Source organism: Danio rerio, chromosome 11 (assembly GCF_052040795.2).
Source record: "Danio rerio strain M-AB ecotype USA chromosome 11, GRCz13ab, whole genome shotgun sequence".
NCBI classification, from domain to species: Eukaryota; Metazoa; Chordata; class Actinopteri; order Cypriniformes; family Danionidae; genus Danio; species Danio rerio.
Window position 1 is genome coordinate 26695673 of NC_141031.1, and position 27668 is coordinate 26723340.

Here is a 27668-nt window from a genome sequence, read left to right on the forward strand (position 1 = left end):
AATTGTTTTACTGTATTATTCTATTGTGTTTTGATAAATGCCTAAAAGACTGCAAAAATATTGAGGAATCATACTGATATTATTTTATTTTATTGTATTTTATTAAATTATATTTTACAGATATGAGTTCATGCAATTTTTTTGTACATTTAGACTTGTTAAACAGATGTTCATAACTTCAGAAGCACATCCACTACCAGCACCTTCTTTTATTTATCCAGACACGCTCTTTCGCTTCTTCCACCCCCTCTTTCTCTCACTTCATCTCATCTCATCTTAGCTCCTTTGAAAAGCGGCCCGCTTTAAGTCCCATGCCATTCACTTATCCCTGAATAAATATCACTGCCATGCAGCATAGTAATTACAATGCATTTCCATGTAAAAAGCTTGGAGTGCCAGAAACGGGACACGGAGGCTCACGTCTGTAAGCTCTGATAGACCAGCTAATCAAAAAAACAAATGTCAGATTGATTGCGGCAGACCAAAGCGGAGCCACTGATCCTGCACCACTTTATCCATACAGTCAGGGAGAGATATGGAGGAGCACCGACTTTATTAGCATTTACAAACAGTATTAGACAACAGATATTCCACACAACTCTTCATAGAGATTCTGCCTGTAAGAGTCTGTTGTTGTCGTCATTATTATTATTTTTTTTTGTATTTGTCAGGGATTAATTTACCTCAAGGTTTTCAAATTTCAGATAAACATGACACATCATACACTTCATGACATACATTAATAAATATTTTTTTAAATGTAATTTAAATCACATAGGTTTTTTAATATCAATATTTTATTTTATTTATAGTTCCGATTTTGTCATAATTTTACATCAAAATGTTTAAGTGGTAAATCTTATAGACTTTCGTATCAAATAAAGGACGATGAGGTGCAAGTCTTTTGTAGCCTCCCTTTCCGTTTTTTTTAGCTGCACTGAATAATTTGTAAATTATTGAATGAAAACAGCTAAATAGTGCTAATGTATAATACAACAAAGGAACTGAAGTAGCTGCCTCTTCCTGTCACATGAAGATGGAAACACAGCACTCTAGTCCCTTTGAATTCACACCGTTTCGGGGAAACAGAGACAGCCTGCTGCCAAGAGGCCTTCAGCCATCTGCGCTCCATACTATCTGAGTCTCCATGCAAATCATTCAGTGCAGGAGAGATGCAGCGGTAAGCACTTTTTCAGGCTCATCCTAAGAGCATTCATAAAGTTCTTCTCACATCTTCTGTCCGACACAGAGTCTTTGATTATGACTCCAGAGATCAGAGACAGAGACTTTCAAACACTTACGTATTATTCAGAGGTCACAAGAAGGATCAATCTTTATCTCTCTTAAGCATGTTTACTTGATTCTGTCTTAAAGAAAAGTTTAGATTGTTTCTTTTTAAAGGAGACATATCATCTTCTTTCATAATTAGAAAAAGACAGTTATTTTCTTTACAATGTTTATTTTGCTTGTGCACATTGTTATTCTTTAGGTGAACAATTTATTCGTGCAAGTTAATCCACTGAAAAAAGCTAATTTTGGTAACCTTTAATCAAAGTCTGACCGTTTGCTTTTGCGTTTGGAGTGTTGGTCCTTCTCTGTTGGCATCGGTTTGATGGCCATAATATTCTTAACCACACCCCTCTTATGCTGCGTTCACACCAGATGCGGATGAAGCATCAGGTGCAAGTTTATTTACACATCCTGTGACGTGATTCACTCGAATGGAACGGTGCGGATTTAGCATTTTGCGCGCTTCGCTCTTAAGGCGCTTAACGAGTGTATTATGCAAATCGCTCGAAAATCTGAGCTTCAGCAGACATTCGTGCCGCGTTAACCAATCATGAGTTTGCTCTTGTAGGGAACTGATAATGACGTAGTGCCTGTTGTTGCTGTCCTGAGGGGAAATCCTCTTGTAGACACCAGAAAACAGTTCATCAAACTGGGCTCGGCTGAGTTTGAAGTACCTCTGAAAGACTCCATCATCCAGGTATAGTTTCTGGAGGAGTTGATGAACTCACAGAGCTGGGTGCATCTCTGAAAGGATCTAGTAGACTAATGCCTAGTTCAGACTGCGTGATTTTAGCCCTGAATTTGGCTCGCCGACAGGTTTTGAGAATTTGCCGGCAAATGCCTGAAATCACAGGCAAATCGCTGCTCGTGCACGTGAGTGACAATCACACAGTATGAACTTTCAAAGATGCGATCTGAGAGAATCGCAGATGAGTCGCCGATGCCTATGAGATATTTGGCATGCTAAATATCTGGAGCTGTCGGCGATTCAAATCATGCCGTGTGAATTGAGTTTTGACTGAAAATAACATCAGCGATCGCCTACAGCCAATGAGAGAGCAGCTTTCACTTGTGTGTGCGTGTGTGTATACCTGCTGCAGGCCAGCAGGAGGCTGGGGGAGAAGTTAAAAGCGCTCTTTTTCGGTTTATTTGGACCCACGAAATAGAGGAAAAACTAGTGGGGGTTTGACAGGACTCAGAAGCAAGCGTGTCTTTTTGACGTTTCATACAGAAAGAAATTAGCCTAGTTTATTATCAACGTTGAGGAGAAATGGCTAATTCCCTTTAAACCCAGGTGAGCAAACATGTACATGTTCTACCCCATTAAAGGCTTCTTTCTCATTATGTAGTTAATAACAAAAGATATACTACATGTTTTTGGCTGTGAGACATAGTTTGGATGAAGTTGTCGGCGATTCTTCCTATAGTAAAGTCATGCAATGTGAATATCCCTGTCGCCGAACCATCTTGCAGTGTAAACAAAGCAGTGACGAAACGCCAGCCCAGATAGTCATGCAGTGTGAAAACATCTATGACATGACTACTTTGAAAATCATGCAGTCTGAACTCGGCATTAGACACAGCACCACACAAATCTGCACTGTTTTTTGCATTCCTAAAGCACATAAAGCACAACTACTATTCCTGTTAAACTCATGCTAGCCATTAAGCAACAAAGTTAGACTGATGGGCAGACAGAAGCCCTGGCCATGATGTGAATCCCCATCTATTGTAAAGTGAATTTGACACAGAATGAAGTAAGTAAACTCAAAATGTTCACACATCTATTAATGCGCCAAAAGCGGGATTTGTTCATGCGTGCCTTGTCTGGTGCAAGCACAGCATCACCGTTAGGTTGCTATGAGTGAATGATCCACAAAAAGAAAAAAAGCCCTGCCCCTACTCAATATTCTGTTTCAGTTAAAAGTACATCAATATACTGAAATAAATGTCCCGGTTCATGCAGAGTTTAAATGTTACCTGCACAGAGTAAACATTCACAAAGGAATCATTTTTGCACTTTGCACATAAGAATCATATCATCCTGATTTTATGCTCAATTTTTATTTATTTATTGCCTTTTTGTTTTTTGAATCTGTAACTAAAGCACATCATTACTGGATTTCTAAAGCTTAACCATCAACACAGACTGTCAGCATGGACTGTCTCAACAAGTAAATTCATCATTTCTTATAATTTCTGAACATTTTCACTTTCAAAACAACTTGTTTCCTGCAATCATTTTTTTTCTTCAGTTTTTAGTTTGTAGCACTCTTCAGTTGAGGATACCTTTCATCTTTTCTCCTTAGAGTAAGAGAATTTATGATTTTAAAAATTACTCAGGTTTATGCATAAACAATCACAAACATTTAAATAAGGAGACCCCCTGACTTCACATTTTCTTTTTTTAACACTAGGAAGGTATAGCACTCTGTACATTTTTGTTACTTTGGCTTTTATATACAGTACTTTTTTACCTAAACAACAGTAAGAGACACATTGTAAGTTTAAACTCATTTCCATAACCTAATTATCTGCGAAGAGAAAAAGGCACTGTTTAACCAAAATACACTCATAATGATGCACAGACAGGCAACATGGAGAGTTGTGACAATGTCACATTTTCCCGGAATTTGGTTTACAGTGCATATATTTCCTGTTTGTTGTTTCATTTCATTTATTCATATTCAGTGTCAGTTGTCATTTATTAAATATAGTCATAATAATGTAATGTAATAACTGTTGTTCAAGCATAGTTATTTTCACAAGTTCAACACAGTACAACACAGTTCAACACAGTACAATACAATGCAAATTATTTATAATGTTTTTTTAAACCTTGACAAAGCCTGCAAGATGTAAGATCAAGCAAAATAAAAAGATAAAACTATTAAAGACTTTGTATTAATATTAATGACAAATTTATTATATATGGTCTTATATAGCACTTTCAACGCATGGTTCTTAACGAAATCTTATGAAAAGGAGTCTGATAAGCACTAGAAATGTTCTGCTATTGTTACAAGTTTAAGAATCCTAATTTGGTACTTTTTAGAATATTTTTTTCTAAGTGTGCATGTAAGTGCTGTAGGGTTCTTGGTGCATCTACCAACCCAGCAAATGAAAGAAGTCAAAAATGTGGTAAAACAGTCTCTCAGATTTTGCTCCCTTGGTGAATCTTATCATATATTACCAATCCTTAATCTGCAAATTTCCACTCATGGTGACATTTCTGTTGAATCGCTATAGCAGCTCAAGATTTACAATGTGTCTGCAAGAGAAAACATTGAAAATTGATTGTTGTTGGACATTTGTTCTGTATGAGATTCACTTGTTTTGTTGTTTATGTCAGAATAGAACGAAAAGGCTCCGCCCACTTTAAGAAAGCAGCAGCTCATTTGCATTTAAAGAGATTTTTTTTTTTTTTGCTCACACCCAAAAAGGAGCTAATTTGACAAGCTATTATAAATGATCTGTGGGGTATTTCAAGCTGAAACTTCACAGACACATTCTGGGGACACCAGAGATATACTAATGCAATTCTTCTCTTAAGCAATACATTAATTAATCTAGTTCAAAACCAAGTGAGGTTTTGTTTCATTTTCTCCCTATAAATAAAATAACAAGGCCTGTGCTTTCACCTCTTAGGAAAAAGCATTGCTTTAATGAATAGTAAAGGCGCATGATTTTTTCCCCATAGTCCCTTTATCCACTAAAATCAGCCTAAATTTTACAGCCCACAGCATTCATTCTCGGCACATTACAGTTGTCTGGTTCACCTGAATAATTCATGAGATTTCAGAGGGGAGGAAAACCTCAGAGCTTGATGGTACCCATCACAGTATGACATGAAAATAGGGAAAAAATGTCAGAAAGTCTCCATATGATGTCAATAATGGCAGAATTTAAAACATTTGAAAGATTTTCTTCTTACCATTACTGATATTGATTACTGAATTATTCAGTTTGACTTTGTACATCATACTGTATAATACCTGTAGGGTCTCAATATTAGAATATGTGTGTAACTGGTTACATTTTTTATAATAATATTTATTAATCTTCTTAATGCTTTACAGTACATTTTGACCCTTTAATATAAAAACACATAGTTTTAAGTTAAATAAAGACTATTTACAAAAAATGAATTTTTACTTATTTAGTTGTTTTTTGTATGTGCTATATCCGGGAGCTAGCACTCTGCAACTCTCACATGATCACCCACTGAAGCTAAGCAGGGCTGCACCTGGCCAGTATCTGGATGGGAGACCACATAGGAAAGCTAAGTTGCTGCTGCATATGGTGTTAGTGAGACCAGCAGGGGGTATAGTGATGGTGGCTCTGTACTCCAGGGCTATTCAATTGGTGGCCAAGACACCAAAATAAATGTGTTTCAGTCAAAAACGGCTGCTATAGTTATGAAGTGGCGTGCGTCTGTTCAATACAGCACGAGCTGGAGTTGAAGGCTGTGTAGAGCGTGAGTCATCTTATATTAGTCGAGTGGTGCGAGCAGCTGAAAACTTTTGAATACTTAATTGTAAAGGCTTCTCAATGCTGCGTTTCTGTTGCACGGAACAAAACTGCTGCAACTAAACAAAATTATTCCACCTGTGTGCTAGTTTAAAGTTCCAAGCTTATACACCAAGGCTAATACACACGCACACTGGATTAACTATAGCAGCGGACCAATCACATATTGCGTCTTTTCCGCGCCAAGTTTGTTATTTCCAATGTAAGATTATATGTCAATATGTGTGCGCAAGTGGAGCGATGTACTCGCGCCTTCCAGGCACACCAACTATTACACTATTACACAAACTATTACACACACATACTGTACAAATTTCCCAGTATACATATACAGAACATACTAGCTCAAAACAAACAAATACAGATAATTTGGCCTGCTGTTTTTAAAAGTAGAAAACTAAGTTTTTTTTTTATTCCTGCTTTTGACTGTAATTCTGCATGTGAACCAGGAAACATTCGTTGATCATCACTGTGTCTTATGTAGGTGAAGACGTGTTGTTTGTTGTGGTTTGCCCTTTTAAATTCCAAAAATCGAAGACAGTAAAGCTGTGTGGGAGGACATCTCTCTCTCTCTCTCTCTCTCTCTCTCTCTCTCTCTCTGTGTGTGTGTGTGTGTGTATGTGTGAAATTGAAGGGTGTGCTTAGTATTTAAAACCTCAGTGAGTCATACTTATGAAACAGATGTTAGGCTGGTGAATTCTCCCACTCATCGCCTGTTTACTTTCTCTTACAGTCTTGTGAAGCATCAGTTGTTCAGACTCGTGGACCAGAGATCAGTCAGCCATAAAGAGATACTGAGCGAATAGACAGAATCAAGATGGCAGGGCTCCAATCTCTTGTCATAGTCCCACACATGATGTGAAAAGGTGAATTTAAAGGTGACGTATTATGCCTCTTTTCATAAGATGGTAATCTAATTTCTGGTTTTCCCAAAATCATGTGATCATGTTGGTTCAGCTCAAAATACACCCTGTTTGGGTGTGAGCAAAAATACACCATCTTTGTGTGTGCCTCTTTAAATGCAAATGAGCTGCTGCTTTCCAGAAGAGGGCGGAGCCTTTACATGCTATTCCGACTCTCCAGAAACAACAAAGCAATTAAATCTCATAGAAAATGTCAGTAAAATGTAAATAAAATGTAAATAAAATGAGCTGTAGTGCTTTAAAGCATTACGTTCAAACTATAATCAGACGATAATAGAGAAAAAGACCATCTAAACTGAACCAGGACATTTCTGAATGGTTAGTGACTACATTTATGCAGCTGTTAAAGTTTATTAAACTAATGGAAATGCATGTTATTGCTATATTTATTATTGGAACAAATCTCATATCTTTGCAGAAAACCTTGAATGTAAATGACCTGACCATAAAGTCATAATAAATGTGCATTTATGAATTAGGTGGACAGTAAGTGTTTTCAAGGTAAATCTAATTTCAAAGCTGTAGTCTCAGTGAATGCAGTGAAAGTCAATAGGAGGCAACTTTAGCTGCACATTTTGTTAGCAAGTACATTCAGAAAGGACATTTGGAAACATTTTCAAACTACGAATAAGTGGCAAACCTGTTTTGAATGTCAAGTTAGTGCACAAACAGTTTTTTATGTCCCATCCTTTAAAACAGCACTGAACTGACTCAACAACATCAAATTGACATTAAGAGTGATATAATGAACAAATCAACTATGCAAATTGATTTGACATCTACATATTGATGCAGTTTTGATCACCAACACAACAATACAAAAAAGTATTAAATTCATTCATTCATTTTCTTTTCGGCTTAGTCCCTAGTGCCTAGCTAGTTTTTACGCAGCCAATGCCCCTCCAGCCGCAACCCATCTCTGGGAAACATCCACACACACATTCACACACACACTCATACACTACGGACAATTTAGCCTACGCAATTCACCTGTACCGCATGTCTTTGGGGGAAACCGATGCACCCGGAGGAAACCCACGCGAACGCAGGGAGAACATGCAAACTCCACACAGAAACACCAACTGAGCCAAGGCTCGAACCAGCGACCCAGCGCCCTTCTTGCTGTAAGGCGACAGCACTACCTACTGCGCCACTGCTTCACCAAAGTATTAAATATTTAAGTAAAATATTAAGAAATAGGAAAAGTTTTAATGATTTGAAAGTTTCAAATGCAAATTGACACTGAATTTGGTATCTCTACAATAATGTAAACTACCTTGATATCAGAAGGACATCAAACTGACATCTAACATTGGTGTAAAAAAACATGTGAAACTTTGATGACAGAACAGTCCAATAATAAATTTTAGATGGTTTTTTGACGCCAACGTAAGATGTCATTTTGTTTTGTTTTGTAAGGTCAATTTGAAATTATGACTTTTGATATAAATATAAACTGGAAACTGTCACATTTTTATATTGTATATGAGAGTTTTGTCAAACCATTGTGGGCACAGGTTATTGTATGTATAACCTGTATGTATTGTATGTATAGGATGTTCAAAGTTGTTGCATTGTTTCAAAAATCCATTTTACTCTTAAATTATGTTAGATATTATAGATGACAATCTTTCCAAATTATATAAAATATGTATGGTTAGGACAACAACAGCTGAGACACTGGCTCTTAAGATACTGACAGTCAGTGAAAGCACTAGAATTAAAGCAGTAGGTTAATACAATGCTGGAAATTTAAATTGTTTTCTCTTTTTTCCTCTTATTATATACACCGTTAAAAGTGAAAACTTAAACAAGTTACTTTGACTTGTTACAGTTAAACAAATTAAGTTTGGCGAACCTAAATTATGATAATATTCAGTAATAAATTAAGTTAGTTCTTTTGGGTGTAACAAGTAATTTATCATTAATAGCGGACAATACTTGCACTTGCCACAAAACTTAAAAGTATTATTATTAATATATTAACATGAGAAGAAAATTATGTGTACTGTAATAAAAGTACTATTATTATATTAACATGGGAAATGATTTGTACAGTACTGTGTGCACTTTTCCATTCTTGTTCTATTAAATAAATTACTAAAACTTGTTACACCTAAAAGAACTAACCCTTTTTTTGTGTGAAAACTGTTATAAATTAAGTTTTTCAAACTTAGTCCATTTAATTGTAACAAATGGAAGTAATTTGTTTGTTTCCACTTTTTACAGTGTATACATATGTCGCAGGGGTATGAATAATAGAGCTTGACTCTTAAATTTTTATAGTTTTCTTTGTCTGTCACTGTGTTGTACTGCAAAATGTGCCTTAAAATGTGTCATCTTTACACTTAAAAAAAAAAAGATTACTGCTGCTTAATCAAACTACCTGTTTAAATAAGTTGAAACAACACAATTCTTGTCGTTTTTTTAGACACTTTATTTGTTTTATGTTCAATCCACTTACATTCCTAAACCATCAAGTTAACTTAAGCATTTTGTGTTGGGACAACATAAAGAAATTGTATTGGTCCAACTATCTTGTTAGGGGAATTGTAGTTCCCAGCATGCCTTGCGTGGGATTGAATTAAGGGTAGAGGTGTGAACATATACTGGTCTCACGATTCGGTTCGGTTACGATTATCATGCCTTCTAATTGGTTCATTTCGATATCTCGGTGTATCACGGTGCATTGACGTTGCTTTTTATATACAGTGTTATATTTTAGGGGGAGGCCATAACAAGCTGTCTGTATAAACACACAGACACACAGCACCACAATGTCTCTTATTCAAACACATACACAAACATAGACAGCACCAAACAAATAAACAAACACACACACACGCACACACACTTAAGCCCTCGCAATAGGGCGAGCTCGCGCTGAGCGGAGCAGAAAAATGAAAAAAATTAAAAAAAGAAGCACTTTTCCGACGGTCCCTTACTGAGATCTCCTCTCAGCGCGAGCTCTCCCGGCTAAACACATATTGCGAGGGCTCAAACGGAGCAGTGCTCGTAATGTCGAGCGAAAAAAAAGAAAGACAGCTGTGAAACACAACCAGCTTTGTCTTTTTGTAGGAAACACACTTTAGATCTTTTTAGGGTAAGAGGTTTTTGAGTTATTGCTGTCTATAACTGAATGTGTGTCAGGAATATCGAAAACAAAACCAACTGAACTGCGCTCATTTCTGGCGCCCCCCTGGATATACAGTGCCCTTAGCATTTGCCTATGGTGCCTATGCCTCGGGCCGGCCCTGAGTTGGCTGAGTGTTGTAAATACTTGTGCTCACCTCCCTCGCGACAGAGCGCATTGGAAATAAATGACGTCAGTACATAATAACCGGTTATGATTAATACTGAACTGATGCCGAATTGTCTGTGTCTGCATCGCGGTGCACCTAAGAAACAATTAATTTTGACACCCCTAATTAAGAGAGCAAAATGTTGACAATAAAAGTAATCTTACGTGTTTATAGTTGATAAAAAGACTGGTTAGAGTTTCATTTTCACTTTAGTTTGAAGATTTAGAAGATTTTCATGTAATGCTTTGAGTTTTGGTTGCAGAAGCACCCATGCTTTGGGTGTTGGCAGCTAATTAAGAAAAGATACAGCTTGTTGCTTTGCTCAGTGAGCAATAACTGTCCTAAAATTAGCCATAGCGCACTGCTACGTGTTTAATATTGTGTTTATACAACAGTTCGACAGCATAATCGTGTATTTAAAAAAGAAAATCTAACACAGAGACTTAAAACCCTTTGTACGTGGAATTACTTTTTTCCGCCCTTTCAATTTGAATGATTCTCTAGCGTAATGTCTAAAGTGATGAAAAAACAGGTCATTTTGCTCACATTAGTTTTGCATCAAATTAGTTCTGAGATCAGTCTGTAACTGTCTGTAACTCATGAAATACGCTTAAAAATGTCTCATAGTTTTATTGTGAATTTTCTAAGAGACTTCAAAATTCAAATTTTCTATGAGACTTCAAAATATACGACACATAATAAACATAAACGATATTATCAGACCTTTGAGTTTAAGTTAAATAAAAATACAAATGTATTTCAACTTTTATTTGGTAAAATTATGTTGGAGCAGCTCAGCTGCATTTAATTGTGTAAATAGTTGTTTTGTAGTTGGTGCTAAACAATTTTATTAGATGTAAATTCTGCCCTCAATTAAATTGAGTTCATCCAATGAGTTATTTTCTTGAGTGTACATTTTATAAAGGGCTGTTAACAACCTTCCAGTAAATCAATAAAAATTTATATGAAATATGACTTACTTATAATAGACATTTGTCTAATTTTACCATTAGATTTCAAAATATACAAAATAACAAATAATTCAGTAAAATAAAGACATTTATTTAACACTTAATTAAAACGTTAAAATCTCACTCTGCTTTTTCTGGTATTCTCTATATGTTGACCTGTAAAGTGTGCTTAAACTTGTAATCTTTCATATAATTTCATTGTAAATAAGGCTGTTACCAACCTTGCAGAAAATCAATAAAAACTTCAATTAAAAAAAAAGATGGCAGGGCTCCAAGTGTCCTCCTCCTCCTCCTCTTTAAAAGCGGGCATTGCCTCTTCCCCTCCTCCGTCTGCTCCCCCTTCGTTCCCCTGCAGCCAAAAGTGGGGAGACGAGGGGGATTTGGAAGGGAATTGGGGCAGATAGATTGTGAAAAGCGTGACAGCTGGAGCAGACCCTGGGAGGCTCCGTCTTGTTAATCTATGCAGTGTTTCACTCACCTAATTGTTCCCATTTCAGTCTGATCAGCAAAAGAGCCGCTGAAATATCGGATGCATGTGTGAAGCTTCTCTGCCGCTGTTATTGAACCAGCGCTGTCTTTAAAGGTGAGCTAGACCGCAGCTTTACTCCCCAGAGTCGACTGGGTTTGTGTGGGTCGCCGTCAGGGTGTGATGAACTCCCCCTCCAGCCCACAGTCTGAACCAATATGAAAATAAAAAAAACAAAAGAGTAAATACCAGAGTCGTATGCCGTTCAGAAGTGCATTGACATTTGCGATGCTGGATTTTAATTGTGATTGGAGATAGAATGTCTAACACCTCTTTTGTAGGAGACTTAAAGCCTTTTAATAAATGTTATACATTCATTTTTGGCTAAAATTAAATAATAATATAAACAATGTTCATATGTGACCCTGGACCATAAAATCAGTCATAACTCATTTCTCTTTACACATCAGTATCACAGTTCATCTATATACATCACCTGAAAGCTGAATAAATAAGCTTTTCAATGATCATTGGTTTGTTAGGATATTAGGAACTATTTAAAAATCTGAAATCTGAGAGAAAACATTCTAAATATTGAAACAAAGTGTCTTTAAAGTTGTCCAAATTAAGTTTTTTTAATTTAAATTGACAAAATATCTTCATGTAATATTCTTAATATTGTATTTTTGGCTATTAACATACAAAATATGAGTAAATAATATTATTAAAGTAGGGAAACAAAAATGTTTAACATTAACACGATATTAATTGTAAAAATGTAATATCATAATTAAAATATAATATTATTTAATATTTGCTATAAGTTGTGTGTGTGCATATATATATATACAGTTGAAGTCAGAATTATTAGCCCCTCTGAACTATTAGACTCCCTGTTTATTTTTTCCCCAATTTCTGTTTAACGGAGAAAAGATTTTTTTTAACTCATTTCTAATCATAATAGTTTTAATAACTCATCTCTGATAGCTGATTTATTTTATCTTTGCCATGATGACAGTAAATAATATTTGATAGATATTTTTCAAGACACTTCGATACAGCTTAAAGTGACATTTAAAGGCTTAACTTGGTAAATTAGGTTAACTTGGCAGGTTTGTTCTGTAGACGGGAAAAAAATTGCTTAAAGTAGCTAATAATTTTGTCCTTAAAATTGTATTAAAAAAATTAATAACTGCTTTTATTCTAGCTGAAATAAAACAAATAAGACTTTCTCCAGAAGAAAAAAATATTATCAGACATACTGTGATGAATCCCTTGCTCTTTTAAACATCATTTGGGAAATATTTTAAAAAGAAAAACAAATTCAAAGGAGGGCTAATAATTCTCATATATAATTCATAATATAATATTCATTAAATCATTTTCTTTTCGGCTTAGTCCCTTTATTTATCTAGGGTCGCCATAGCGGAATGAACCGCCAACTCATCCAGCATATGTTTTATGCAGAGGATGCCCTTACAGCTGCAACCCATCTCTTGGAAACATACACACTCATTCACACTTATACACTATGGACAATTTACCTTACCCAGTTCACCTGTACCGCATGTCTTTGGACTTGTGGGGGAAACCGGAGCACCCGGAGGAAACCCACACAAACGCAGGGAGAACAGGCAAGCTCACAGAAACGCCAACTGACCCAGCCGAGACTCGAACTAGGGACCTTCTTGCTGTGAGGCGACAGCACTACCTACTGCGCCACTGTGTCGCCTATAATATAATATAATATAATATAATATAATATAATATAATATAATATAATATAATATAATATAATATAATATAGTATAGTATATACGATGCCGTTCGAGTGCCTTATCGTCCCACCAGTGACGATATACAGTCATATCCCACTGCTACGGGTGTGAGCTTGTATTTAGACAACAGTTTGATAGCCTAAACGTGTTTATAAAAAAAGAAAATCAAGCACGTAAAATTCCTTTTTTACGAGGAATTACTTTCTTCCCCCATTCTGTCACATCTGCCGCTAACGTCCGATCAGTCTTTATCAACGTCATTTTAGAGCTAGTATTTAAATGATTCTCTAGGGTAATATCTAAAGTGATGACAAAACAGGTGATTTTGCTGACATTTTAGGATTATAAGGCTGAACAGTATGAAATGGCATCAGTCTATAGAGATTTCCCTGTATTTTTCTGTTGTGATTGAGAAATCATAATAAATAACTCCAAAAAAGTCAAAACAACATAATCACTCCCAGATAACTGTTGTGTTTGCGATAAGGAAAAACACTAAACACATGCGGACATTTCTTATTTCTTTGTTTTTACTGACTAGTCTGCAGTAAAGAAAACAGGAGACTCATTTTAAACAAACAGATGCCCAACCAAAAAGTAATTTAGGATTATACAAAGAGTGGCCAACTCAAAATACACACATTCCAGATATGTGAGTTCCATCTTGCACTCAATACATTACAATTATATGGTATAAATACAGCACTGCAAAATAATAAAGAGAGAGTTCAATTTGAAATGTCACTCACCAATTACATAATGTTTTGATCAGCCGTAGTTTATAAATACGCTGATCTTCTCTGCTCTAAGGGCTCATTATGCGGCCTCTGTCACCATCTTGAGAAAAGACAATGTCAACCATCTTTGCTCTGTACAATGACAGTCTGATGGATACCGACACGCTGTATCCTAGAAATTATAAATATTTTAAATAGGCACTATCCTTAAAAATAAACTGCATAGTTGCAATCTAAACAGCTATATTCTCAAAAGTACATTATGTTGTCCGACAGCTGAAATATTTGTCAATCTTTAGTGAGTTTACTGATCTGCTGTCACTCTAAATTGGTGGAATAATATAGAAGGGTGAGGAGGATGTACACATTCTGATATTGCAGAATATCGCATGGCTATCAGCCAATCAGATTCGAGAACTAGACAGAACTGTTGTATATATATATATATATATATATATATATATATATATATATATATATATATATATATATATATATATACCTTAATTATATCTGACTCCATAAAATGGGAAAATATTTTTAAAACTATGTAAGTACCAGATATTGTAATAATCTAAAATATATATATATATATATATATATATATATATATATATATATATATATATATATATATATATATATATATATATATATATATATATATATATATATATATATATATCAATATTAATATAACACAATAATAAATAATAATAGTAGTAGTAGTAGTCTATGTATGTGTACATTGTTTAAAAATTCCTGTAGAATCTACATTAACTTACTGGCAGCAGTTCATCATTAACTTACTGTAAAAGAATTAAAGCAAAAATACTGTATTTACATTGACAGCACCATTTGCTGTATATGTATTTACAGCTTTGTAAAATAAACAATAATTTTTACAATGCAAGTTTAAATACTGTAACATACTGCATAACTGTCCTACAGTAAAATACAGTTAGTAGTATAGTTAAATATTGTGTAGTTAACAAAAAATGGCTACCAGTGTAGTGTAGTCTATATATTATAAAAGTTATTTATTATGTAAATGAGATATTTTGAATATTTTAATGAATAAAATAACATAAAACATTATCTGGTTTTAAACAGAACATCTATCTATACCTTTCTGAAGTTATCTCTTTTTTTAGAATATTTAACCTATAATATATATTAGTATATATTTTAAAAAGTAAAACACATGTACCTTACTTTAATTTCATACATGGCATGCATTATCTGCCAGCTAGCTCTCTGCAACTCTCACATGGTCGCGCACTGAAGCTAAGCAGGGCTGTGCCCAGTCAGTAGATGGGAGACCACATAGGAAAGCTAGATTGCAGCCAGAAGTGGTGTTAGTGAGACCAGCAGGGGCTACTCTACCTGCAGTCTGTGTGGGTCCTAACACACAAGTATATTGATGGGGACTCTATACTGTTCAGTGAGTGCAATCTTTCAGATGACCGAGGTCCTGACTCTCTGTGGTCGTTAAAAACCTCAGGATGTCCTTCAAAAAGAGTAGGTTTTTTTTGCCCACTGGCTACTTTCCATTATGGCCTCCATATCATAATTGGCTTCATCACTCTCCTCTCCACCAATCAGCTGGTGTGTGGTGTGCGGCCTAGTGCAATATGGCTGCTGTTGCGTCATCCAGGTAGATGCTGCAAGGAATTATTATTATCATTAATATTAATATTATTATTTTTTTAATCAGCTTTTAAGAAATGTCAATATTTTAACATTTTATTTCCACCATTGTCCATAATAGGAAAGTTTGAAAAAATGGTTTTATATACTGCTGACTTGGTCTAACAAACAATTCCTATTCCGTATTTTACACCATTGCATCATTTTGAAGTCAGTCTTCTGTTACTGCAGCTCAGACGGTCTGTTTTAGTGTTCTGGTTTCTGTTTCCCTCATGGAGGTTCATTGTGTAAACCTCACTGTGAAAGTCCACGTGTTCACGACCTCAACCAAGTGCTCACGTAGTAAACCTCAACCCATACAAGCATGTAAGGGCAAAGATCAAAACAAATATAGCGAGAGAGAGCAGACCTGCGCAATATTAGTTTAGTTAACCTACAAAGGTCAGTTCAGAGCATCGGCTTGCTGGTCATCACTTCTGCTTTTCATTTAAATTAAGTTGGAGGTCTAGATAACTGGTCTAGCAGGGTGAAAGCAGGATTAAAGTAAGGTGAAGGACAGGTCCAATCTCTCCAGGCCCTGGTTGTTGTCCATATAAACGCTGCTGTGAAAGAGCGGGGGTCGAGGGGAAGAGAGGAATGGAGGCCGGCGGGTCATTACAGAGGCCTATAGACCGCAACCAGACATGCAGACTTCAGTCTACTGTAGATTTCATTAACCTTGACTTCCTTTGTCCTTTTGGCAGATGCATGATGGACAGTGGATACAGCTTCAGCTCTGAAGTTCAGGTTCATACTGGTATAGTTTATCACTTTCATTTTGAGCAACTTACACCACACTGTTAAAAAGTCATCTGCAAGTGGTACTTCAAAGAGCAGTTCGACCGGATTTAGCACAAGCATTTGTTATGTTGGTGTGAATTCTCTTTGATTCATTGAGTGATATTTTGACTCCTTTGTTCCATTAGCATTTGACAGAAAATGTATTTAACAGTACATTTACTGGAAGTGTACTTACAGTGTAATTTACTGGTTGATCCAGTCAGAGCGAGTCTCCATTTGAGGATTCAATCACAGATTGAAATGAATTTGTCAGAGTGAGTCACCAGTTAATGATTCTCTGAATCAAATGATTCTGTCAGAGCGTGTCTACAATTTACAATTCATTGATTCAAAGAACCCAGTCAAACGAGTGTCCAGTTGATGATTCACTGATTCAAATGATTTGGTCAGAGTGAATCTCTATTTAACACTTGAACAGGTCAGAATGATTCACAGTTATTTGATTAGAGTATCTGTATATTTTGCTCATGTACTTCGTCCACTACTGATTTTATGACATGAAACAAAATTCTCATAATGTTAGACAATGTAATGTTTCATGCGATTATATATAAAAAAATATATGAAGAGTTCAGATGCAAAAACCTCAAAGTGCCATTTGAGATTTTCATCTAAAAATAGCATTTTTCTCAGGCTTTTTTGTGTAAGTTCAGTAGTTGTACTGTTATAGCAAATAAATTATAGGTTATTTTCATTGCCTTAAAAGTGGAATAACTGAACATAAATATAGGAGGCTGAAAAAGACGCAACTTTTAGAGGAAAATTTCAGATGTCACTTTTTGCTCTGAACCCTTCATACATATAAATTCTCACACTACCATATATGTATAATCTCAAATATAGGCCTGTGTTGCTCATCAAACTGTTATAACAGACTTTTAATCCCTGATATATGCCAAATATGTGCATATTGTGTCTATATAATGTGCAAACACCCCCATTGCCATGATCAGATGCTGTCTCTAGTTTATTTTGTTATTGAGATGAAACTGTGCAGCATATATTTACATATAAATACATATTCAAAAACATCATTCTCAACAGCTTCTAGATGTTCTAGATGATCATCAGTCTTTTACTAAACAATTGTTCAATCGGCTTTTAAAGAGAAAAAAAATGCAGTTAGTATATTAGATCATTAAATAACGTTCAGTCTCCTGTACATAGAGGGTATATGCAGAGCTAGAGTTTCTTCCCATACTGATAAACTTCTAGTGAACGGTTAACGTGACTTTTTCAATTTTATACGGTTCCTTTTACAGCATCGATGCTGTAATGTAATCAAAATATAATCAGTTAAATAGACTTTAGCGTTCATTCAGTTGTTGAAGTGTAAACCAAGATGAAAAATCCATTTACATGCAGTGCCGTCAAGATTAGCAGACAAGCACAGAAACGCCATTGGAATTACTGAAGTAAAATAAATGCAAATACTTTAAAGACATGGTAAAATGTAATTTAATGTGTTTTTTTAAAGAAAACAGACCGTAAATGCGCCAATTTTGTAATGGCATACAGTTCACTGGAATCGGTTGACCCAAGATACTGACAAATAAAAAGTCCTTCTGCTTTCTTCTGCATATACCCTGTTGGGCATAAACTGTTGGCTGCAGTGCATTTAACAGCCACTGGTGTCACTAAAAACATGCTACATTGTGACATGCTAAACGCTACCCCTTTAAATAAATCAAAAAAATGCACAAACATTTGTACATGTCATTGCTCAAATACACTATAAAAAGATGTTATTTTGAAGTATCGTGAAATGACTTCTCACAATGCATTTCATCATCGCTTGTGCTCTTTTTTTTGCCCTAGCGAAGAGTACAAAATCAACGGATATGGTTAAACATGCTAAAAATATGCTGCTGTCTAAAGTGATTGTCAGAGAAACCCACCTGTTTCCCAGAGAGTGCGAGCTCGAGAGAGAAAGAGCTCATGGTACCACAGGTGCCAGACACTGTCTGCAATTGATTTCCTGTGTGTCACTGGCACCATTTCAAGAATTTAGAGGAAAAACAAAGTTACTTTACAGCAGACTTCTGTAATGTAATGAGCAGTGGAGTCTTGCTTCGTATCGGGGCTGCATGCAGTCATAACTTAGTTTGCTTTATCTAAGTATTAAAAGCATTTGCAGTCCACTATCGATTCAGATGTATTTTGTTTTCTTTTAATCATCATAGCTGGTGTGATGCCGGCCTTCTTCAGAGTAATGAATTATTTAAAAACAGCATCAAGCACCCATTTGATGATAAATTATTCATGGGTGCATAAAGAATTCGCATTTGATCAATTGTGATTCATATTGTCAGCTGAAAGCATTTTAAAAGACACTTTTGAGAGTAAATATGATGAAACGCAGCGGTACGCTTCCCCATGCTGTATTGTATCAGTCTCAACTTGCAAAATCTGTGAAAGTGAAACTCTTTAAAAAGTTTTGCAGAAGCATGTAAGTGAAGGCAAGCATGAGTGTTTCTAATTATATGGTAATATACTATTTTAGCATTATTTTGATATTTGATATATTTGAAATACAGTCTTATTTTTACATAGGAAATACAACACAATACCATCGATTAACCTTCAGATGAATTAAAAAATAATATTCGAATGAATAACCATGCTTTTTCAATTACATTAATGGAAAAAATCATCATTTTTTTTATTATTAATTTCAAGAAACTGTATAATACAACTTAGAAAACATTAAAAGGAACAGTTCTTTTACACAATATCCACATTAGATACACAAGATAAAGGGCAAAACCAAAGAAAGTATATAAAAAACTAAAAGAAGTAATAATGCAATGAAAAAAGAAAAATAATTTAAGTAGCATGAAACATCTCATCATATTTACTCAAGAAAGAAGCACATCTCTTATTATCAATTAATCTTAGTGATTTAATTAAATGTTTTATTTCACATAGGAAATTTATAAAAATTCGATTTTTTTAAGGAACTTCTGTTTATGAAAATACAATTTTCCAGCAAGTATATGAAAGTTTACAGTGGCTTCTAACAATTTGTTATGGTTTTCAAAGTAACAAATAACGTCTTTAAGGTGCAAATAACCACTCTTATAAACATTGGAAAAGCAATAAGAACTTTAATCATTCCAAAAAACAATGATGATTCATTGCATGAAAAAACAAGTGACAAAGTTGCAAAGATCAGTAACATCACAATATTTGGATAAAAGTGCATTACATGGGTAAATATTGTGCCCTTTTATTTTATTAGGAATGCAGAATTGATATGGTAGTAATGTTTTCTTTCATCGAATGTTAACAATTATAGAACCCCAAAAACAACCTTCCTCTAGGATTAAATGAAAAAAATATTCTTACCAATAAACCCTTTTCATATGACGTCACATGGTGTTCGGTTTCACTCCACGAAGTGTCTCATTACTTCCGCCTACCCATAGAAAATGCACTCAGTCAGCTGTGTATTTACTACAGATACGACTAGACTTTGACTTTTGCTGTTTTCTGTTGTCTGCATTCAAGGTGAGACGTTTAACCTAAAAAAAAAAACGATCATTCAAATTTTTGCTTGAACCAAGAAAATGGTAGTCTATTGTTTTGGGTTGCTGTCTTTACCGCACATGAAGTTTGTATGTACTTGTCAGGATTTTTAGATGTTTACGCTGGTGCTGAACATTTTTTTATGTCAAATTTATTTTTATTATTATTTCATACATTCATTCATTTTCTTTTCGGCTTAGTCCCTTTATTATCTGGGGTCACCACAGCGGAATAAACCGCCAACTATTCCAGCACATGTCTTACGCAGCAGGTGCCCTCCCATCTGCAACCCATCTCTGGGAAACATCCATACACGCTCATTCACACTCATACACTACGGACAATTTTAGCTTACCCATTTCACCTATACCGCATGTCTTTGGACTTGTGAGGGACACTGGAGCACCCGGTGGAAACCCACGCAATCGCGGGGAGAACATGCAAACATAGAAATGCCAACTGAAACAGCCGAGGCTTGAACCAGCAACCTTCTTGCTGTGAGGCGACAGCACTACTGCGCCACTGTGTCGCCTTTATTATTATTTGCAATAAATAAATAATTTAAGTAATAAATAAAACGGTGGGTGTTTTACTGTGGTTTACAGTGGACGGCTGATTTACAAACACATACACATTTTACAGCTTAGTTCTCTGCCATTTTTTCTATATACAGTAGATATTTCATTTATGAACAAGACATTTCTGTCTATTTAATAATCAAATTAAATGAAAATTAATAACAATGTTGTATGTGACTCTTACTGAAACAGCATCATAATTAAAAACGTATAATTGCAAAATAACACCAAGAAGATGGCATTTTTATTCAGCATTATAAGATTATGAATTTATTTGTAATTTAATTAATAATATCAAATTAAATTCACCCAGTAGGTGGCGGTATGACACTGTCTCAATTCATTCAAAAGGAGAAACTGAACAAAACATCAATGGATCAGTTAATAAGAAATGATGAAACTGATAGACGACACACCAGGTAATATAAGATTTAATAAAACTTTTTTACTCATGCTGGAATATTTATATATAACAGATAATATACATGTATATTCATAGCAGCATCAAAGTAACATAAATCCATCATTGAGGAAATAAACTGAATTAAAAAGTGAAAAGGTTGCAAAAATATACTTTCCTTTAATGTAAAACCCAAAAGTTAAGGTAACTCAAATCATTTAAGTAAACCAATAGCAACAAACCATTTAAGCTAAAAAAAAAAAAAAAACTAATCCAAATGACTACTGTAAACTTCCTGTGAAAATCCATTTGAGTAAATAAAGCAATTTAAGCACAGTAAAACGCAATAAATGAAGAGAACTCAAATCGTTTGAGGAAGCCCATTGCAACAAAACATTTGAGTTAAAAAAATCTATATGAGTACTGTGAACTTGCTCCATTCAAGTTGAAGTAATGAGGTATTTAATGAACTCATTACCTTCAACACTGAGTTCAAAACTCTTTTCAAATGAGTAGAATTAACTTTCAGTAAAGTTTGAGTTAACTACACTCATTTCTACATCTACTTAACTACATCAATTGATAAAGTTGGGTTCCCCTTCGGGGGGAACTTCAGCACTATAAGTGGATTTGATTGTAAAATCCACGCATTGGGAGGTTCGGTTCTGAAGCTACTCGTCTGAAAGAGTATTGAACGGGCCAATTAAGAATGAATTGGCAGCGCAAGCCTGCGCAGGTGAGCGGCATAAGCAATCAACTGAGTATATAAGCTCACCTGGCGCCAGCAGACGCTATCCTTTTCACTTCAGAGACTTTCTGATCGAGTCGATGAGGGTTCCTCCTGCTGTGACCAGCGATTCTGAGCGAACGAGAGCATTCTCCCGGTCCAGAGTGTGTACACGCAGTGGCAGACGGTCGAGCTGGGTTTCTCCCTTGCCTGGCGTTCTTTGGGTCCGGTCCTCCAGAGCGGTGCGTATAAAGTTGCAAACTTCACAGAAAGAGCAACACAGTCGTGCAGCACGTCCTTATCAGGACGGCGCTCCGACTGTGCGTTTCTGGATGCGGTGGTTTCCTGTCCTCGGATGATGGGCGCGGGCACTGCGTTGCATGTCTGGGGGTCCAGCATGTTAATTCGCTGCTCGCGGGCAGTTCATGTCGTCATTGCGATGCCATGACTGTTGCGCAAGATCGCGGTTAGCCTTTGCAAAAGGGTGAACCACCCCAGTTGTCCCCTGCTCTGCAGCGGGCACTCGGGCAGATCTGAGGGTTTCAGCAAGAGATAATCCGTCGCCCACGGGCCCGCGGACCTCCCGCTCCTCTAAGCGCTCTATCCAAGCTTCGGGCGGGGGAAGCGATCCGTCTAACGGATGGTAGCCCTTACGCCCGATGACACCGGAGACCAGATGTCCACCGCGGCATCGGAGGGTGGGCTTTCATTGTCCGATGATGATCCAGACCCGCTCGCCCCCTTCGGGCTGGTGAGCGCTGTCACTACGGATCCTGAAACGGACATGTTAGCCGTGCTTTCCCGGGCTGCTTCGGCCGTGGGTTGGAGATGGTTTATCCCCCAGCTCCGCGGCCGGACCGACTAGAGGGGCGTTCCCTTCTTCCCGGAGGTGCACAGTAGGCTCACGCAATCTTGTAAAGCACTTTTTTCTGCTCGTGCTGCGTGTTCCTCCACCCTAACCACTCTTGACGGTGAAACAGCCAGGGGGTATGTGGCGATTCCTCAGGTTGAGTGCGCGATGGCGGTAAATCCGTGCGGCCCCTCTTCTTGGCGGGGTCCGCCTCGTCTCCCATCCAAAGCCTGTAAGTTATCTACCTCCCTCGGAGCTAGAGCTTACATAGCTGCGGGCCAGGCTGCTTCCGCCTTGCATGCGATAGCCACCTACCAGCGCTACCAAGCGCAGGCGCTGGCCGAGCAGCACGAGGGTGGGTCCAACCCAGGCTTACGAGCTTCGCACCGCCGCCGACTTAGCTCTTCGGACTACTGAGTCCGCTGCGTGTGCGTTGGGGAGGACGATGTCCACATTAGTGGTCCAGGAGCGCCACCCCTGGCTGATATGCGCAAAGTCGACAAAGTCCGCTTTCTTGACTTCCCCATATCCCCAGCCAGGTTCGGCGACACTGTCTGTGAATTCACCCAGGAATTCAAGGCGGTGAGAGAGCAGTTGGTGGGTGATGTCCTATCGGCGGTCCGTAGCCCGCTCCGCCCGCCGTGCCATTCATACCTGCTCCTCGCCGAAGGCGCCCGCCTACGAGAGCTGCTCCGCCCCCGCACACGCCTCCGGCGAAGCGAGCGCGTCGGGCACCTCGGAAGCAGGCAGCCCCCCTGCCCAGAACGCCGCTAAGTCCGGCAACGGACCGCGAAGCGCCCCTGGGACAGGCCATCTGGAGAAGAGGGAACTTGCCCTTTCCCCGCTGGAGGGCGGGGCCCCATTTCCAACGGCACTTTTTACTGCCATGAAAACATTATGAAAGGGCACTTTTCACTTCCCCAGATGTGACAGCCCGAAATCTGCCAGTCTGGGACGCTATGCTTTCTAGCTTGCAGATTCGGTGCGTTTCGCCAGTGGCTCACGAGCGCTGGGAGGACGGTCTCCTTTCTCCCACCCCTCGAGCCTCCCCTCCGGAGCTCGGGTTTGGAGTGAGAGCAAATATCTCACCTCCAGCTTTTCCGTGGGACCCGCGAGCTTCCCGGATCAGCACACCCACTCCGCGCTGCCCCACTGCTGGTACGTCAGCGATTGTAGCGATGAGTCCATTAGCGAGAGCTCTGCCTGCCTGGTTAGCGCGGGCCAGCTCTTCGCGGTGGCTCATACGCACAATCAGACTCGGCTATGCGATTCAGTTCGCGAAACGGCCCCCCAAGTCACGGGTGTGTATTCACCAGGGTCAGCCCCCTGTCCGCCCCTGTCTTGCGAGAGGACATTGCTGTCCTCCTGGCGAAGGATGCAATCGAGCCGCTCCCTCCAGCCGAGATGGAGAGCGGGTTTTACAGCCCACGCTTCATCGTGCCCAAAAAGAGCGGTGGGTCACAGCCAATCCTAGATCTGCACGTTTTGAACCGCTGCCTGCACAAGCTGCCGTTCAGAATGCTCACGCAGAAGCGCATCCTCCGGTGCGTTCGTCCTCTGGGTTGGTCTGCAGCATTAGACCTGATGGACGCGTATTTCCATGTCTCCACTCTTCCTCGCCACCGACAGTTTCTGCGGTTTGCGTTTGAAGGTCGAGCTTGGCAATACAAAGCCCTCCCCTTCGGGCTCTCTCTGTCTCCGCGGGTCCTCACCAAGCCCGCGGAGGGTGCCTCAGCGCCCCTTCGGCTCGCGGGCATCTGCATACTCAATTTCTTTACGACTGGCTGATTTTTGCCCTCTCTCGGAGCAGTTGATTATGCACAGAGACAAAGTGCTCTGGCACTTCCACCTGTGGGGGTTTCAGGTCTACCGAGAAAAGAGCAAACTCGCCCCCGTGCAGAGGATCTCTTCTCTCGGGCTGGAGCTGGACTCGGTCACCATGGCAGCGCGCCTCTCCGGAGAGCGCGCTCAGCTGATGCTGTACTGTCTGAGAGAGCTCGACAGTAAAATAGTGGTCCCACTGAAACTATTTCAGAGGCTCCTGGGGCATATGGCATCCGCAGCCGCTTCATGCCGCTCGGATTATTCTATATGAGACCACTTCAGCACTGGCTTCACGATCGAGTCCCCAGACGCGCATGGCACGCGCGCGCACACCGAGTCTCTGTTACTGCGCTGTGTCGCCGCGCCCTCAGCCCTTGGAGCGACCCCTCGTTCCTACAGGCCTGGGTGTCTCTAGAACAGGCGTCCAGTCTTGTTGTCGTTTCAGCAGACACTTCCAACACGGGCTGGGGGGCTGTGCGTTGCGGGCATGCGGCTGCGGACCTGTGGAAAGGTACCCAGTTGCATTGGCATATCGCCTGGAGCTGTTGGCAGTGTTCCTCGCTCTCCACCGTTTTTTTCCGGTGCTGGAGCGGCAACACGTGCTGGTCAGGACGGACAGTACGGCGGCGGTGGCGTATATCAGCCGTATAGGGGGTATGCGCTCTCGCCGCATGTCTCAGCTCGCCCGCCGTCTGCTCCTTTGGAGTCATCCGCGGCTGAAATCGCTGTACGCCATTCATATTCAGGCAAGCTCAACCGTGCAGCCGATGCGCTCTCACGGCAGCCTTGCGTCCTGGAGAATGGAGACTCCACCCCGAGTCTGTTCAGCTGATATGGGCGCGATTCGGGGAAGCCCAAATACGCGTTTCCCCCAGTGAGCCTGCTCGCGCAGTTACTGTGCAAGGCAGGGAGGACGAGGAACAGGTTGCTGGTTGCGCCCCTCTGGCTCAACCGGACCTGGATGTCAGAGCTCTCCCTCGCGATAGCCCTCCCCTGGCAGTCCCTTCGAGAGAGCACCTACTCTCTCAGGGACAGGGCACCACCTGGCACCCTCGCCGATCTTTGAAGAGATTTTTAGACGCGAGGAAGACTTAGGTAACCTCCGATTGCGGTGACTAATACCGTCACTCGGGCTAGAGCCCCCTCCCCGAGCGCGCCTATGCCCTGACGTGGAGTCTATTCACTGAATGGTGTGTCTCTCGCTGAGAAGACCCCCGTAATTTGCCAGATCAGCGTTGTGCTTTCTTTATGCCGAGAGAAGTTGGAGAGCAGGCTGTCGCCCTCCACACTCAAGGTTACGTGGCTGCCATCTCCGCTCTCATAACGCGGTGGCTGGCAGCACCGTGGGAACGCATAACCTCATCATCCGGTTCCTCAGGGGCGTTAAGCGAATTAATCCACCCCGCCCCCTCTCATGCCCTCTTAGGATCTCGCCCTCGCTACACAAGCCGCGTCAGATCCCTTCGATCCTCGACTCAGTATCTTTCTGTCCCTGAAGACAGCTCTGCTGGTCGCGTTGATATCGATTAGAGGATCGGGGACCCGGAGGCATTTTTCGGTCAGTGACTCGTGCCTGTAATTGGGCTGTCTTCTCTTACGTCCTGAGACCCCGCCCGCGATATGTGCCCAAGGTTCCTACCACTCCGTTTTAATACGAGGTAGTGAGCCTGCAAGCGCTGCCCTCGGAGGAGGCAGACCCAGCCCTTCTTATTGTCCAGTTCGCGTTTTGCGTATTATCCGGACCGCACTCAGAGTTTAGATCATCTGAGCAGCTCTTCGTCTGTTATAGCGGTCGGCAGCAGGGAAGTGCCGTACCGAAATAAGTTCCCACTAGATTGTGGATGCCTTTCTTTCACTATCAGAGCCGAGATGAGCCGCGTCCCCCGAGAGCGCGTGCGCACTCCACTCGGAGCTTCGCATCCTCTCGAGCGCGCGCACGCGGCGCCCCTCTAACAGACATCTGTAGAGCTGCGGGCTGGGTGACACCCAACACATTTGCAAGGTTTTACAATCTGCGAGTGGAGCCGGTTTCCTCAAGGGTATTAGGTAACCCTTGGTGATTGAGGAAACAATTCGGTAGGGTGTTGAAACACGCTTGCTGCGCCATTTTCCCTAACACGGAGATACGTGCGCCTTTTTATCTGTCAGTAAAGTTCCCCGTCAGGTGAGCCCTGCAGATTCCTCCGTGGCCCCCAGCACTGACTCAGCGGAGGAGTCACTTGCTGGCCCACTACGTTGTAGGTCTGCCCGCTGGTCAGCCCACGTTTTGGGTAAAGGTGCCTGCTATGCGTGATCCCCACTAGGCGATCCCATATGCTTATTCCGCCACGGTTAAGTCCCCCCCCTGGGCGGACCCGTGTCTTCCCTCCCCGCTAACCACTCTTTTGCTATGCGTACTCCCCCTTTTTAGGGCTAGTCCATATGTAAATTCTGCCATCTATCCCCCCTTGGGTAACGGATGGCCTCCGCAGCGTCCTCCCTATCGGGATTGCACGCTTCCCAACGTACTGTCGTATTTTCCTAGAATTATCTAGATGCTCACGACTTCCCAAAAAATATATATAAATCCGTAAAACTTCTGTTGAAGTAGGATAAATTAGGGCCAGGGACACGTTGGAGGACCGCGCCCCCCATGATGTGGGTGCGTCACGCTTGCTTGACTATCTCCTCATCGGGGGTGTTGGTAAGGTGCAGTCATTATGGCGCTTTCAATGGGCTCCCAATGCGTGGATTTTACAATCAAATCCACTTATAGTGCTGAAGTTCCCCCCGAAGGGGAACGTTCGAGGTTACTAAAGTAACCCTTCGTTCCCCGAGGAGGGGAACGGAAGCACTATACTCCGTCGCCATAATGACTGTCCCTTAGCTGTTGAAAGTCTCTTCAGCTTAAATAGGATAGCGTCTGCTGGCGCCAGGTGAGCTTATATACTCAGTTGATTGCTTATGCCGCTCACCTGCGCAGGCTTGCGCTGCCAATTAATTCTTAATTGGCCCGTTCAATACTCTTTCAGACGAGTAGCTTCTGAACCGAACCTCCCAATGCGTGGATTTTACAATCAAATCCACTTATAGTGCTTCCGTTCCCCTCCTCGGGGAACGAAGGGTTACTTTAGTAACCTCGAACGTTTTACAGTGTTGATAAACAATAGCTAAATTCCTATTCTTAATCATTTAAACAATCATTTTCTAACTCAGAAAGCTGTTCAGTATTGAAAGAGAAATATTTCAACACGTTCAATACTGTAATAGTCTTAAATCAGAATGTGCAATGTTC

General features: G+C 39.7%; 2 protein-coding genes and 1 long non-coding RNA gene across 56 annotated transcripts in view; 2 read left to right on the forward strand and 1 right to left on the reverse strand.

Moving 5' to 3' along the window:
• The window catches only part of si:dkey-76p14.2, a 247425-nt gene that overhangs the window by 172099 nt on the left and 47658 nt on the right, over positions 1–27668 (forward strand). For 2 of the 6 annotated variants that reach the window (XM_087272605.1, XM_087272604.1), the window contains exon 5: positions 6554–6686. The gene's annotated coding sequence lies outside the window, so the exon portion shown is untranslated. Of the gene's footprint in view, positions 1–6553; positions 6699–16390; positions 16444–27668 lie in introns of all 6 variants that reach the window. The other 4 variants (XM_087272606.1, XM_087272607.1, XM_087272602.1 and 1 more) reach the window with 3 other exon arrangements.
• Positions 1–27668, forward strand: part of pnp4a (purine nucleoside phosphorylase 4a) — a 232772-nt gene that overhangs the window by 172099 nt on the left and 33005 nt on the right. For 8 of the 49 annotated variants that reach the window (XM_087272153.1, XM_087272155.1, XM_087272169.1 and 5 more), the window contains 2 exons: positions 6554–6686; positions 16391–16443. The exons of 3 other annotated variants lie outside the window; for them this stretch is intronic. The gene's annotated coding sequence lies outside the window, so the exon portion shown is untranslated. Of the gene's footprint in view, positions 1–1079; positions 1181–6553; positions 6699–11513; positions 11600–16390; positions 16444–27668 lie in introns of those variants that run through there. 38 more of the 49 variants (XM_087272140.1, XM_087272142.1, XM_087272141.1 and 35 more) reach the window with 12 other exon arrangements.
• Positions 9173–18467, reverse strand: LOC141376608 (uncharacterized). Its single transcript, XR_015502610.1, has 3 exons — positions 18386–18467; positions 11495–11690; positions 9173–11365 (listed from the first exon to the last, which is right to left on the reverse strand). It is a non-coding gene; the product is annotated as an uncharacterized LOC141376608 (long non-coding RNA).